The 16,820-nt window shown below is 45.9% G+C and overlaps 1 protein-coding gene across 2 annotated transcripts in view; it reads right to left on the reverse strand.

Moving 5' to 3' along the window:
- Positions 1–1,026: 1,026 nt before the first annotated feature.
- XAF1 (XIAP associated factor 1) overlaps positions 1,027–16,820 on the reverse strand; it is a 211,413-nt gene continuing 195,619 nt past the window's right edge. For both annotated transcript variants that reach the window (XM_085639973.1, XM_085639974.1), the window contains exon 8: positions 1,027–4,335. The gene's annotated coding sequence lies outside the window, so the exon portion shown is untranslated. The remainder of the gene's footprint in view (positions 4,336–16,820) is intronic.

Raw genomic sequence — 16,820 nt, forward strand, 5'->3', positions numbered from 1 at the left:
GTGTGAAAGGCGAGGGAGAAACTTTGTGCCAGAAGACTGAGGTAGGACAGGTCATGCAGAATCATATCATATACTTTTGCTGAAGGCTAACAGGAGGCCCACTTAGCCTACTTGATTAAAATTCAGGTATTGAGCTCTACAACAACTTATAACTAAGCATTTTAAGGTCGACCTTGCAAAAGACAATATTGTCAGCTTGCCAACAACAGAGGGTATGCAGCCCGCTCATTGCTTACCAATGATTGACATTATTGCCACTTTAATTCCCATGCTTATTTGATAGCTTGTCTTGTGCATACTGTGTTTGTCCATCCCCTGGAGTGTATCCTCTTTACTTGTGTCTTTCTTCTGCTCACATTTAGGGAACTACTTTTTCCTTAATGATTAAGTACACCATGAGAGTGCATGTGTTTCCAGCTGTCTCCCGCTCCCTAGTGTGCTCCCCCCAAATGCCCCTGTGGTCTGTGCATCATTTACTTCTCCCCTTGCGCCTGCACTCTGTGTTGTACTCTCTTGCCCCGTGCTCTTTGTTCCTTTCTTCAACCTGCGTCTCTCCCACATTGCTCCTATGCACTGCTTTACCTGTTTTCTCCACTACCCACTCGCCCATGTTGCTCTCCTTAGTGTTCTGCTTTTCCCTGCTGCTCTTTCAGGCCCGTCAGCAGTTGGAACACCTTGTAGATACTGAGCATTGTAGAGTTCAAATATTTAACCTTTTTCTCTATATGTCAACAACCTCGAAGCACACACTAGCAGAGATGCCAGGATTGTGTGAATAAAGAAAGAACTTTGCACATGTTTAAGGGAAAAAAGGTCAACTGACTTGATTAATATCAGCTGAATTTGTATGTTGTGTTGACATTGGGGTGTGATGTTAAAGTTAGAAGCCTTTTTAATTAAACCTGTGCAGAACTGATTTTCAAATGTATAAACTGACACCCTTCACCATTTGCCTGAATGTTATTAGGCAGTAATTATGTTTTTGTTAATTTATTTTTCTTAATTTATATAGCATGGACCATATCAATTATTTCAATATAGCGCTTTATAAAGAAAGAGGTGGACATACATATAAAAGCTATACATCACAATGAGCTGAGGTCCTTCTATGCTAACAATCAGCTTAATACCAAGAGCAGAACATTATTTACATTTATTAGAACAATTAGATTAATAGGAACATGAAGGCTTGCATAAATATAGACATAAACATCTTTTCCATACCCTTCGTTGAGGGAGTGGCATTATAGTAACAAAACATAACTGGAGAATGTGTTCTTTATATCATTCTCATACAGACGTGACCCTCAATCATCAAAATCAATGCGTATCTGGAAGGTGCTTCCTTTACTGTTGAGTGCACTGCTCACCTCTTTCATTCCCTAATGAAGGCCCTGGACAAGGTTGTTTTTCATAGTGCTAGAGGGAGAGTGGTCCAAATTGTGGTGCAGCTTCTGAGAAGTACTGGTTAATGGTTGTTTCTTGAGTTTGAATCATTCTTGTGGAGAGCATTTCTTTGTTCCTAGAGTTTTAGTGTTTTCCAAGAATTTTCAGTTTCAATGGTAGATAGTAAGGAGTATTGTGATGGAGGACACTAAGTGTGATGCAAGACATGCTAAAAATGCACTTTTTAAAATTAATTGAGAGCCATTTTAGAGATCTTAAAACTTGAGAGATGCACTCAGGAGAGTGTCTATAAAGATATGTAGTCTACATCAAGAAATTACTTGATGTTACAGCTGCAGTCTCCATTCAGGGTTCTCCAATGTCGGTCCTAGACCTCAATGTAGATATGCTAAAACTCTGGCATGGATCCGGCCGGCCATCCAGGACCGACATTGGAGAACCCTGAGTTCTAGAGGAACATTTATAGGGCACCACAATGATCATTTGTCTTGAGAGCAAAAGAGAACAAGTGCATTTAGTGGTTATGGGGTTGTTTGCCATGGCTTTGTGGTTCAACTCCTGGCTCACCGTTTGCTCACAATGTGCCTTCCCGGTCAAATCATGTTCTATATTTAACCTTTGGGTTCGTTAGCTGTCACAAATTGAGAGCACTAAGAAACTAGCCCACCACCACTGAGTGTGGTATAAAAAACAGTATTTTATATTTAGTGCTCCTGGGTTTATGCTGTTTATTTTATAGAAACTGTGTCTGTATCTGTTCAGATTTATAGTTTCTTAATATATTGGTAGTTACCCATATCTTTTTGGTTGGTGGAAAAATTCATTTGTAACTAATTTATTTCCACATTTCTTTAACCAATGATAAATGTATGCTTACACTAAAATGTCAGTTAGATTTCAGTGCACTTGTTAGCTACACTCTCATGAAAAAGATAGAAGTGTAGTACAAGCACATGTGCATATCTGCAACTAGGCCATCTCCTACTTTGTAAGTTGAGCATGCCAGATGTCTGATTGGGTTTCAAAGGACCTATTGTGGACTTACAAAGAACCTCCAGCAGCTTACAGCCCACCTATAGCTTCCCATCAGTTGGTTTTATCGACACTCACATTTGCTTACGTCTTATTTAATGACTTTTCTTGCCCCTCCTTGACCCCTGGAGCAAAGTTTATTTACCATCTCTCTCACTTGGTGGCCTCTATCATTCCACAGCTCATGTTTACGGAACAACCGGTTTTCTTTTTGTTTAAGCACTCCATGAGAATGCATGTGTTTTTCAGGTCTCCTCCTTGTGTCCTTCTTCCACTCCCATCCACACTCCTTGTTGCTGTCTCCCTAATGTTCCTGATTATGTGTGTTTTCCCTCATCAGCCACATTCCCTCCCTCCCCCATGCTCCTTGTTGCTTGCCGATGTTGTACAGCATCACCTAAAAGGCATTGTCAAAGCCAGTAAGTACCAAAGGTCAGCCCTCCTGGCATTGCCAATGATTTTTTTTAACATGTTGTTGCTTTCTGTTTTACAATGTAGCGATTCCTTTTTAGAGAATAGGACCACCATCAAGACTTTAAAGGCTAGCTGTAAAATTGCTTTAACAAATTTGTTGAGGACAGCGGACCTGTTTACGTTCTGCAAATAACCCTTGCATGCATAGTACTATGTATTTATTATATGAATAGGATGCTAATTCTAACTATCTGGATTAGAATACAAAGCCCACCTCTCATGCCTTCTTAACAAGATTTGGCTACAAAAGCACTATTTTAGCTATAAAAACTGGAATGCACACTACATTATAAATGGGAAATGCAGGCTAGGATCTTTACATGTGTTGAGCGCATGGTATTATGGGAAATAATACAATAGCACTTTTTTGCAGTGTTAGTTACCAGAGAAAGAATCTTCAACAAAATGATCTAATGCAATTAATAACTGTTGAGAGTTGTGTGGGAAATTTTTAGAAGGTTTTAGCTAAAATCAGGTGTGCCCTCTTCTTATCGAACTGTAATAACAATTTATTTTTTGTATAGAATGAAATTTTCATACTGTTAGTTTGCAAACTATACATAAACTATGTTCAAAATGAAAATATGTAACGTACACTATTTTGGCCTGACTAAAGTCGCAAAAGTTGAGAAAGTCGCCTAAAAGGCACACTACCCTGACCCTACTAACTGCATATTTCCACAATCTTAACCAGATCTCTGTCAGTCACAACTTTGGAAATATTTCGCCTGACTACTGAAAGAGCTCCCATGCCACACTAATGGTAGAGTGTGTGAGCTATAAATTCCAAATAACAAGAATAACAATGTGTTTTATGTATGTTTTAGTAACCATGGATAAATGTGTGATAGCTTTGTTATTAAGGGCCAAGGAGCTTTTGCTTGTAGCCCAAGTTCAGTATGCGAGTACATTAAAATCCATATAAAAAATTAGTTCCTAAAAACAGATTTAGGAAACTATAACTGTAGTAGTGTATTTCTGAAAAAGGGTGTACATTCAGGAGTTATTGCAGCACATGCTATAAAAGTTTGATAGCCAAATTAATTTTGTATAGTGTATTAGCAACTAAAAATCTGGATTCATTGTTCATTTGAAATTTCTAATGAGCCTTCATGATTAACGTGTGGGTACTTGTGAATTGAGCCTGCACCTACTTTATTTCATTTTAAATAATTTTACTAAAGATATGAAGACAAATGACTATTTATTTCCGATCTTAATTTTGACCCCAACTCCTTTACAAAGTGCTCTCTGAACCATGGGTAATGCATTTTTTTATAATCTAAGCATAAACTATCCAATTTTTTGGTTTTGTGCTGTAAAATCTGTGCGTTTTAATCTGTCCATCTATCCTCGATCACAACTTTAAGGTTTAATCGTCGCCATAAGGTTATCTTCGGAATGGAAAGTCGTCCACAGTAACTGCAAAGAAAAAAAACTAGACAAGTCAAAAGTATCACTTTATTCGATTTGAACAATGCAAATCATAAAAGTACATAAAATCATGCAATTAATTTTGGCATAAAAAAGTAAGCAATAAAATTGGATGACAAATCAGACATTACAGCTCAAAAACCTGACTTTAAAACACCAGATAAAAAACCATGTTAAATAGAAATATACATTAGGAGTGGACAAAAGTTACAGAAACAGTAAGGCAGGCCGCACTGGAGTAAAATTCATTGACAGGAAAAGCGGGTGAATAAAATGATATCTAAGTGTATTATATTTGGGACAAATGAAAATAACATGCAGAGTGACCGGAATAGAAGACAAATCGCAAGTGCATACAGGGAGCTCAGAAAACGTGCACCATCCTAACATAAGCTGAGGGAACAAATTCAATCTGAAATAGGTCAGAAGTCTTCTATGATGGCAGGGCATATCTAGGGTCAGATAAAATTCAATATTATTCATTGATTTGACCATGGAATAATGGGTCAGTGAGCTCTTAGTCAATGCAAGGACTTCCCTTTTCGCAGGTGCCTTGGAGTAAAATGCCCGTTTGACCCACATGATGTCTGCTTTGCAAATACAATCTGGATCAAAAAAGATCAAGACTGGTAAGGTCACTCAAGGTACGCATGATATAATACAACCATGGTATACAATGCTACCCGTCCAGACAAATACGATCCCTTACAATATCGCTATTAAAGGTAATTTCACCTTTCAACCAAACTGAGAGGCATAGAAGCAGTGGGCGGATTTCAATGAAATCTAAAATATATCCCAAACCCAATTCCTCGTGGACAATCTCAAAAGGGACGCTTTGAGGGATCTTTCACACACGCCTCAGAAAATTGTTTTGTGCTACCTGAAGGCACAAGACTTGTGTCCCCAGATCTCACACCTAAAGATAATTGCAGGGATACATTTTGCTTCATAAATATCAATGGTCTACTTGATGTGAGTTCGTTCCAAGCGTCTTGTTAAATCACCTTTACTATGTGCAACTCTGTTGAAAGACTAAATTATTGTTAATCAAAGTGTGCCAGTTCAGCTGAGAGTCCAATAAAATATCCAAATATGGAAAATAGTCAACTCTTCTAATATGTTGGTCATTAATCATGTTTTCAAAGTTGTAACACTTTTTGGTCCAACCACCATAAAAAATGTGTTTTCAGATCCAAACTGTCCATAAATTTGACAAAAGGATCAAACAGATGTTGCAGGCCGTTAGCAGTACGCACAATCAAAACTGTGTCATCTGGGTAAAGCAGGGCTGGCACAGGTCTGCGCCCAACCTTTGGGACGTCCTGACACTGCTCAATTTAACAAGCATTTGCAATGCAATAGATCTCGCATTTATGCGAGTTTAAGCTATTGGCATTGTAAATGACGATGCCTTTTATTTATTTTTTAAAAACGAAAACAAAACTAAAAGGCATTGTCATTTGCAATGTCAATAGCTCAAATTGGCGTAAATGCGAGACCTATTGTATTGCGAATGCTTGTTTTTATATATACAAGAGATGGTATCTTGTGGGTAGAATCCTATATTAAAAAGCAGAATCGGCTTAACTCTACACCACAGTGATTACCATGGAGCCCTCTCCTACGCTGCCAACAAGTCTACCTTCCCTCATACCACCAGATAACTACGCCCAGCAAATAAAAGTCTTCCCTGGCCGGATGCTTTACAACTGCCCTCGATAGGAGGCCGTAGGATCTTTACTGAGGGCAATACACTCTGGAATGGCTTACCAGAAGCTCTTCTTTCTGAGCATATATTGATGTGCTCAAGAGTACTAGAGCCCTGTTGACATACAGTGACCTCTTTCCATACCCTCTAACATGTCTCACTAGTCCAGCAGGATTCAGTGTCAGTGACCATTTATTTTCTAGAAAGTAGATGCCCGAGCAGATCTTAAAGTCCAAGGTGAATGTCAGGTCAGGGTGGGCCTTAGCGCGCCCAAACCGCCAAGGTTTACTTCACACTGGTCCTGATGAAAGCCTGATTAATAATCACACATAGGCAGAAACATATTGACCACCCTTCTAGGGATAAAACTGAACAATTAATTTGGTTCTTTATCCCACACTAGATTTAAATTTATGTCTGATTGGCAAAACTAATAACATTTTTTTTTGACAGTCTAGACATTTTTAATTCAATCTTCACCCTTCACAAATCACTTGTTACCAGCTCCGCAGTAATTCTGGCGTTGCAGCACACCAGGGTGGCACTCGGCCTCTCCTGGTGGGGCCCGATGATGAAGTATGTCACCAACCAGGTTGGTGAGTGAGGGCTTTCTTAAGAAGGAGTAGTTTCTTTTCTGTAACTCCAGTTCTGTAGTAGGGGTATCTCTGTTATAGCCATAATCTAGTGAATAGTCCCGCCCATGTGCGGGGACCCCGGAGCAATAAAAATAATCTCTTAAGTTGTCAAGCCATGCAGACCTGCATCTACACTTAAGAGAGAATTTCAAAGACAGATAATGCAGCCTATATCCACAGGCTACACTGTCCAGTACTTCAACTAGAAAATTCCACCAACATCCACAAACAGCACTGCCTGCCCAGCTTTTTCCACAGAGAAAAACCTGCCTCTACCAGCAAAAGCCTCTGGAATGATAGAGAGGGAGGAATGGACAGACAAGCCCCATAGGCTGCCATTATGTGGCTCAGAACAGGATACTGTGCCTTTAAGAAAACTTTCCAGAACTTTTCCAGTATCCCAGAATGCACAGCAGGTCCCTTTTACTTTCAGTTCTTTTTGAAGGCGTAGCACGCCAGACCTGTAGCATTCCTTACATTAACATTTATCTCTCTACCGGGGAGGAGGGCGGGCGCTTATGACTATAACAGAGATACCCCTACTACAGAACTGGAGTTACAGAAAAGAAACTACTCCTTCTGTAGTAGGGGATCTCTGTGTATAGTCATAATCTAGTGAATAGAATGGCAAGCCCATCCCCACACCAAAACGGCAGTGGAGAAGACTACAAAATAATACCACTACTGTGCGAACAAATTTCGCAGCGAAGCCTGCCCAACCTGAGCATCTGCCCTGGCATCCGTGTCCAGACAGTAATGCTCAGCAAAGGTATGGCCCGACTTCCAAGTGGCCGCCTTGCAGATTTCTGCAATCGGAACACTACGCAGCAAAGCAGTCGTGGCAGCTTTGCTCCTGGTGGAATGAGCCTTAGGTTTACCCCCTAAGGTCTTATTAGCCTTTTGGTAACATAATTGTATACAGGACACAATCCACCGAGAGATGGACTGTTTGGAGGTAGCAAGACCGGTCCTGACTGATCCATAATTGATAAACAATTGGTCTGACCTACGAATATCTTTGGTCTTATCAAGATAACACTTCAACACCCTCCTAACGTCCAGGCAATGTAGAGACCTTTTCGCTGGAGAAGAGGGATTCTGAAAAAACATAGGTAAAGTTATGGTCTGGTTGACATGAAAATCAGATATAACCTTAGGAAGAAATTTAGGGTAAGTACGCATAACAACCTTAGCAGCATGAAATACCGTATAAGGTTCTTGGCAACACAACGCCTGAAGTTCACTCACCCTGCGGGCCGATGTAATGGCCACTAGGAACGCCGCCTTCCACGACAGGTGCTGCAACGAAGCCTTGTGAATAGGTTCAAAAGCCTCCCTCATCAATCTGGACAGCACCACATTCAATTCCCAAGAAGGCCCGGGAAGTCTGACAGGAGGGAACACTTTCTTCAAGCCTTCCAAAAAATCCTTGATCACAGTGATCTGAAAAAAGGAAGTCTGTGAAGGGCATTTCCTGTAAGCAGTCAGAGCAGCGAGATGAACCTTAATGGAATGGAAATTAAGGCCAGACTGCGCCAAATGCAAAAGGTACGGAAGGATGACATCTTCCTTACATGTCGTCGGGTCAAAGTTCTTGGACTTGCACCAGATGCAGAATCTCTTCCACTTGTAAGCATAGGAAGGTCGCTTAGCCTCCTTCAGTATATCCATACAATCTGCTGGTAGATTCAAATGGCCATATTGCACTATCTCAGGAGCCATGCCGCCAAACTCAAAGACGAGAGGTTAGGGTGCACCAACCGCCCCCCGAACTGCGTGAGAAGGTCCGACCTGCACGGCAGCCGTATGTGAGGAAGGAGAGACCGGTGAAGCAGGTCCGTGAACCACCACTGTCTGGGCCATTCCGGGGCAATCAGGATCATCCGAGCCCCTGACTGGGACAGCTTGATGAGCACCGCCGGAATCAGGGGAATGGGTGGAAAAGCGTACAGAAAGCTGTTCGACCAGTCGATCCATAGTGCATTCCACAGCGTCCCCCGCTGGTAGTACCTGGATGCGAAGTCTCGGCATTTGCTGTTTTCGGCGGTGGCAAACAGATCTACGTCTGGAGTCCCCCACCTTGCGAAGACGTCCCCTAGTACTTCGTCGTTTATGACCCATTTGTGGTTTTCCTGAATCATTCTGCTCAGTGCGTCCGCCTAAACATCCTGCACACCTGGCAGATGCGTGGCCATAATCTTCAGTCCTCGGGCCAGAAGCAAGTGCCAGATCGACTGCGCCTCCTGCGACAGAGTGCGTGATCTCGACCCCCCCTGCTTGTTGAGGTAATACATCGGGGTTGTATTGTCCGTCTGTACCCGCAGCGAGTTGGTCTGAAAGGACGGATGGAAGGCTTTCAATGCCAAGTAAACGGCTCTGAGTTCCAAGAAATTGATGTGGTACGTCGATTCCAACGGGGACCACTTTCCTTGTATCTGTAAGTCTCCGGAATGCGCTCCCCAGCCTTGGAGAGACGCATCCGTCACGATCCTCTTCGTGGGAATGTCCTTGTGGAAGAGAACCCCCCCTGAGGAGATTTTCCGCCGAACACCACCACTTCAGCAACTGAAGAGCATGCAGAGACAGCCGTATCTTGTCGTCCCAAGAACCTGTCCTCTGATCCCACTGATCCTCCAAGCACTCCTGCAGTGGTCTCATGTGCAGCCGTGCGTGAGGAGTGAGGAATATACATGAGGCCATCGATCCCAGCAGCGAAGACACCTTCCTCACTGTCGCCGATGGGGCGGTCATAAGAGCCTGAGCCTTCCGAAGGAGTGATAACCGTCTCTCCTCCGAAGGAGACACGCTTGCTGACAGCGTATTGATGGAGGCCCCCAAGTACTGTATGCACTGGACCGGAGTCGGGACAGACTTGGACATATTGACGTGCAACCCCAGCTTGTTCAAGAGAACGCACGTCTTCTGGAAGTGTGCTTGTGCTTCCGAGAAGGAGGCGGCCTTGATCAACCAATCATCCAGGTAAGGGTAGACAAACACCTTGTTCCTCCGCAGGTGTGCGGCTACCACCGCCATGCACTTCGAGAAGGTCCTGGGCGCAGACTTTAACCCGAATGGCAGTACTGTGTATTGATAATGATTGGCGCCGACTTGGAACCGCAGGAACTTCCTGTGCTTCCGTGCAATGGGCACATGGAAGTACGCATCCTGTAGGTCTATGGCACAGAGCCAGTCTCTCCGTTGCAGCTGAGGGTAAATCTGATGCAACGATAGCATGCGGAATTTCTCTCTGCGAATCCATTTGTTTGCTTGCCGCAAATCCAGAATGGGCCTGAACTCGTTCTTGTCCTTCTTGCGAACCAGGAAGAACCGAGAGTACAGACCTCTTCCCCTTTGAGACAGAGGTACATCTTCCACCGCCTTCTTCCTCAACAGGATGTCTGCCTCCGCCTGGAGCTCTCGCAGTTGATACTGTGAGCTTACCGGCGGAATCGCTGGAGGCGGGCTGATGAACCGAAGACTGTATCTATTGCAAACAATATTCAGCACCCACTTGTCCTGAGTAATTTTTCTCCACTCTGCCAGAAAAAATTGAACGCTTCCCCCACTGGAGTGGGTAACGGTTGCAGGGGAAGTAATCGCTCAGGGCCGAGACCCAGCCGGGCCCTTGGTCGCTGTAGCGGACTGCTGGCCTCCTCTACCCTTCTGGCGCTCTGGAAGGGTTTGCGGAACTGCTGCTGCTGTTGTTAATGCTGTCCCGAGGCCTGCCCACGCCCTCTTCCTGCCGCCCCGAACCGTCTCTGGAACGGGCGCTTTTTCCTCTCAGGCTTCTCTAACCCGACAGGGTCTCTGCCTCCGTCTTCATGCGGGCCATTTCGTCGTCCGCATGCTTGCCGAACAGGGTCTCCCCGAGAAAGGCAGGTTGGCCACTCTTTGCTGTGCCTCCGGTTTGAGTGAGGTCAGGCGAAGCCAAGTGTGACGCCGTTGGTTGATGCCATGACAATAGCCATGTGCCGCTAACAGAGACACATCGGCCGCCGCGCTGATGACCTGATTCGACACCAGCATCCCCTCACGCAAAGTCTCCAGAAAGTCCTCATTCTTGTCGCGAGGCAGCAGCTCCGCGTACTGCTGGAGAGACTCCCACAGGGCACGGTCGTAGCGCCCCAACAGAGCCCCGGCACTTGCTGCCTTCATGGTGGTAGAAGCCGTCCCACAGACCTTTCTGCCCGCCGAATCTAGCCAACGGCTATCCTTATCAAGCGGCACTGTCGAGGAAGGAGTGGTCGCATGCTGCTTCCTTGCCGCCGTCACAATGACCGAGTCCGGTTTCGGGTCCATCCTCAGAAAGGTTGGGTCCGATTCCGGTGCCCGATACTTCTTCAGGAGCCTAGAGGGGGCTGGTTTCGTTACCGCCGGAGTGAGGAACAACTCCGTAGCAGGCTCCACCAATCCCGGCACTAGTGGCAGCAGGGGGCGAGACAGGTGCTTCTGGTGCAGCGTCTCGAAGATCACGGACGTCGTAGGTGTTGGCACCGTCACCGTGATCCCTAGTTTGGCAGCACCCCTCAGTAGCACCTCCTGGAAGGAGACTATATCGTCGACAGGCGATACTCCCGTCCTTGGCGAGTCCGACAGCGTCGGCGAGTAGTCCCTGACAGACGATTGGGTGCGGCATCGGGCGCTGCGCCTCCTGCGGCGTCGCCCAGATGTCGACGATGCCCATCCACGGCTCCGTGACCTTCCTCTCCGTCCGCAGCGGGAGCGCGATCTGCTCGGCTGCGGCCGCTTTGGCGTCCTCTTCGGTGGCGTCGGATACTGCGGCAACGACACCGACTGTGGCGGGGCCACAGGTGGGCCCGACGGTGTGTGAGGCGGAATGTTATGCGGTGGAGGAGGAGAAGGAGGAGGAGGTGGAGGAGGCGGTGGTGTTGGTGGTGGTGGTGGCGGAGGCGGCGGTGAGGGCTCCCTTGGCAAAGGAGGAAAGGGTGGCGACCTCGGCTTAGGAGGGGTATACACCACTGAGTACACGGAGCCCGGTGACTCCGTTCTCTCCCCTCGTGACCCCGAGGAACTCCCGGCGTCAGGACTCCTCCTGCGCTGCCTCGGTGTCGATGAACGCCTCTTCGACGGCGAACGCCTCTTCGACGGCGAAGGCGAGCACCTACGCCGGAGCTGTTCTCGACGCCGATGACTCGACGGAGAAGTCGACGAAGATGCTGATGTCGTCGACGGCGGGCTGCTCAGCTCCCTCGACGGCAAGCGTCGACGCCGTTTCTCCCCAGAGCCCTGGGGAGACGGTGAGCAGACTGCAGCCACCCCTCTCGACGCCGTAGTCGACGTCGACGGAGAATGGGGACGTTTGCTGGGCTTCCTACCCCTGGGGAGCCCCCCAGGGGCCTCAGCATGGGCAGAATCAGCCCCTCCTGACCCACCTTGTGCCCTCAGCCTTCTGTCCTCCAGGCCAAGGAGCCTGATCTTCATCCTTTCCTTCAGGGTCCTGGCTGAGAAGGATTGGCAAATGTCACACTCCTCTGGGACATGGGACTGGGGAAGGCAGACGATGCACACCCTGTGTGGGTCCGACTTGGCCTTCTTTCTCTCGCACTCTGGGCACCTGTCAAACAAGCCAGGCATGTTGACCACACAGAGCACCCACAAGATGGAAGGCAACAAGGTACAAAATATATCACTTGAAAAGTGAACAAATCCAAATAAACCCTTGAAAAGGGAGAGCTCAATGCTCCAGGGTCCTGCTAGCAGGAGCCGGAAAAAAGAACTGAAAGTAAAAGGGACCTGCTGTGCATTCTGGGATACTGGAAAAGTTCTGGAAAGTTTTCTTAAAGGCACAGTATCCTGTTCTGAGCCACATAATGATAGCCTATGGGGCTTGTCTGTCCATTCCTCCCTCTCTATCATGCCAGAGGCTTTTGCTGGTAGAGGCAGGTTTTTCTCTGTGGAAAAAGCTGGGCAGGCAGTGCTGTTTGTGGATGTTGGTGGAATTTTCTAGTTGAAGTACTGGACAGTGTAGCCTGTGCATATAGGCTGCGTTATCTGTCTTTGAAATTCTCTCTTAAGTGTAGATGCAGGTCTGCATGGCTTGACAACTTAAGAGATTATTTTTATTGCTCCGGGGTCCCCGCACATGGGTGGGACTATTCACTAGATTATGACTATACACAGAGATCCCCTACTACAGAACCTAATGGGTGGTACTATACTCCCACAAACCTAATGGTTGTGTCTACATGCTTGTTCTTCGTTTATAATAAGAAACACTCTTTTGTTGATTTGTCTCTGTTTTACAACACTGCCATGCTTTACAGCTAGGTTTGCACCACATAAATAAATACGCATACATAAACCTATGTCACTGGACTCATAAGGTTCCCGAAAAGGCCAAGTACTAAACTGTAAAGGGCTAACTGCATGACTATTCTAGAGCGCTGTTTATCCAAGGATCACTTCATTTCTGGGCGTTTATGTGCAAACTTCACATGTATATTTGTAAAGGCACATTCACCCCAGTAGGGGAATTATGGCACTGACAGAAAAAACGGATGTTTATTGTTATCCAACTGTACTCCTGTCATCGACCGTGGAAGGATGAAAGCGTGTGAGCCCCCCCCCAGGGATCTGAACCTTGTGACCACACAGTCGAATACAGATTCCTGCATGAATATATTATCACACTGAGCACCCAGACCAAGCTTATATTTTGCTGGAACATGTGATTCCGCGGTGGCACTTCTAAAGTGTGTTCTTTTGCCTGGAACCACGCCTTTAGGGCATGGTTGCCTACATGCACGCCTCTTTGACAGGAGCAGGTGCACAAACACGGTTCGTTCCTTCCATCGCAAGGTGGACTGATGTGCTGTGTTACATCTTGCATACCATAGACCCTGGCGCTGAAAAGCCCATGTCCATCACACATTTTGTATCACTTTGAATAGTCTAAAAGCAGAGTTTCACGTTGTACTCTTCAGAAAACTCACATGCAGTTTCAGCATAAAAGTAACTCTTGTTTTTGATAGACGAACTTGAAGTGACTGTAGTAACGCTACCTCGGAATACCAATATTCGGGAATTTTTCAAAACTTCACTTGCGTAGTAAACCTTCAAGCACCCCTGATATGCATGTATTTCAATAGTAGGCCTATTACTCCCCTGAGTCACCTCACTAGACGTCAAGCGTGCACTGCAATTTTTCACTAAATCGATTTTTTTTGCAGAAAGTGGGAGGAACAGAGAGACCTGAGATGAACCTGCGTACACAAGCCTTGTGCAAACTGTGACAGCAACAGGCTGTTCGATGAGGCGAAGGACACGTTATCACCAGGGCACCAAGACTCACTCCGTCTCAGAGAGGCGGACATCCCTCGCCGCTCTGCCACGGATACCCCTGAAAGGCCATGTGTGTCTTAAGAACACAAACATTTCTCAGGGTACGGATCTACGTGTGAAGAGCTCACGTGGAATTCATTGCTAGGTAATGCTGTTTCATGCAATGCAACACTTTTGAGCTGTCGATCACTTAGAACACTGAGGCTTCATCACGACAAGCAGTTTAAGAAAAACAAGCGCGGTGAAAGCAGCCCACGCCGCGCTGCAAAAAACAAAAAAAGAGTGCTCTCCGACTTATGGAGTGTAACGCCACAAGCAAACGATCCAGTCCGGATGGGCCGTCCGAGAAGGAGACAGGGCGGTAACAAAAAAGCCTTGTTTTCAATCGGAGGCCAGCGTTTACAATAAATGATGATGCCAGCCAATGGGAATGATGGGCAGGGCATCAAGTCCCCTTTTGAAATCTTCTCGACTACAATAAGCCTCGCAGAGTGAGGAGCGCATGCGCGCTCCAGCGCTAGGTCTGCGAGACCTAAAAAGGACTCTATCTGGTTGATATAAAGGATAAAAAGAAAAGGCGCTAGGGTACAGCCCTGTCGGACTCCCCTCCTCAGCTTAAAGTGCATCGTGCACTCCCCATTGGGGCCATACCTCACAGAGGCCTTAAGCCCCTTGTGCAAATTATGCAAAAAAGTGACAATGGGCTTCGCAATCGCCATGGACTCCAACACGGCCCAGAGCTTAGCTCTGTATACAGTATCAAAAGCTGTGCTGAGGTCCATGAAGACCAAGTAAATAGTTCCTTTTTTGGCTTTCGTATATTTGTTGATAAGCAAATATACGTTCAAATTGTGCTCCACAATCCTTCGCCTAGGCCTGAATCCATATTGTATAACTGACAGGATGACATGCTCATCTGCTGAGGCTGGTAACCAATTCCGCAGGACTGGGTCAATGATTTAAAATTCAGCGTCAACGATATAGGCCTGTAGCAAGCGGGTCAGCTCTATTCCCTTCTTTAAAAACAGGGTCAATCACTGATTTTTGCCATGACATTTAAGTGCATGGTCATTAAAGGGGCCTAAAGATCGGGACAGGATTTATATAAATCCCCTGGATCGTCATGTTTGGCGTTGACATAAGTTGCGGAGACATATTTGTTGTTTTTCCACTGAATGAAAATATTTGTGCACTGTCTCACACACAGAGAACTTGACAACCCCCACATGGATGGCACTGGATGGCGCACACCGATAGACAAACGTACAGTCACAAGATGTACACAAAAAAACAGACAAAAGGACGCACAAACACAAGTTGGTATAGACACATGCATACCTTGAGGGAGAGAAACACACAAAGTCCACAGACCACGCATTCAGACGCACAGCGGGAGAGGCACATGCTGAGATACAAATACACCCGAACAGCCACAAACACTCATGCAGAAAAATGTCTTGTTTTGAAGACTGGGCGTGGCTCATTTCTACATGAAAGCAAGGACATGCAAAATTCACGTTTGTTACCCCCAAAGAGTAGTTTTGTTTATTTTGCCACAAAAGACCGCACTGACTCTCTTGAAGTGTGAGTTTTTCGCATCAGTGGCTGTGAAACATCTTTGAGAGGTGCCTGTCTTAGGCAGACCATGTCACCCTGGAGGTGACACAGGCTTCAGCGAATGGCATTCTTCTCGGCTCCTGCTTGTTGCAACCTTGAGGCTGGAAAGTAGGTGATTTTATTTATTTTTGGAATTTTATATAGCGCTGACGTGGCCCGAAGGCATCAGAGCGCTTTAAAGCAGTACCCTGGTATTTACCAGGGTAAAGCAAGTTACAGTTGCAATTCAAGCCATTAGGCCACACCAAGACACCAAGATGCCTTTGTGTTTAGCAAAGAAGGTGAAAAACATGGATGCAGGGCTCTAAAGTGAATGAATCGAGAAAATCCGGCTTTGAAAGTGGTGCGGGCGCGAACGCCCGCCGCAGCGAAATAAGTGAAAGCACATAGTGAGAGAAGGGAGGGGGTAGGCAGGGACGCGCTCACGCTCCAGATGGTGCCTCTGGTGCTGAAAGCTGGCGGCAGCGCGCGTGCACGCTCGCGTGAACGCAAGCCCTAGGCCGGCTGTGGCAGCACTTTCAAAACCTGTATACTAAATGTCTCTCCGAGCAGCGCATGCGCTGGCTCAGGTGAGACCTCAAAAGGAGTAACACTCCTAGAATCGTCTCAGCAAAAAGTAGCTAGTACAGAGTACATTCACTAAAGCCATCCCAAACTGTCTGAAATTTGATGAAGGAGAGAAAAAGACTAACTGACACCAATATAAAATCAATAGTTGTTCTGTAACCTCTGCCCTTAAACGTAGGTACTAAGTCAACAGAAATAAACTCATCCAGGATCAATAAACTGACCATATTAAAATAAAAAAACAGGTTGTTTAGCAACTCCTCCTGACGTGTGTGAAGAAATTGAACTTGATCAGAGACACAGGAAGGCACATCCATACCCTCATCATAATTACAAATTGTGCGGGAATGCTGATTAAAATCACCTGATAACAATATCACTGAATGTTTAGTCAGGTCCAGGAAGGAATATGCTACTTACCAGTATGCATCTGTTCTTGGCATGTAGAGCTGCAGATCTACACACTTGTACATAGATCGCCATCTGGTGTTGGGCCCAGATGTTTGCAGTTGTTTTTCCTCTTGGAAAGTCTTTGGAAGTCACGAGGTCGGTGACTCCTCCTTTGGATTGCGCATGGGCTTCGGCTCCATCCTCAGATTGTTTTGCGCCAGCAGGGAAATGATGGAGCGTAGTAATAAACA

The sequence above is a fragment of the Triturus cristatus genome, chromosome 12 (genome assembly GCF_964204655.1).
Source record: "Triturus cristatus chromosome 12, aTriCri1.1, whole genome shotgun sequence".
NCBI classification, from domain to species: Eukaryota; Metazoa; Chordata; class Amphibia; order Caudata; family Salamandridae; genus Triturus; species Triturus cristatus.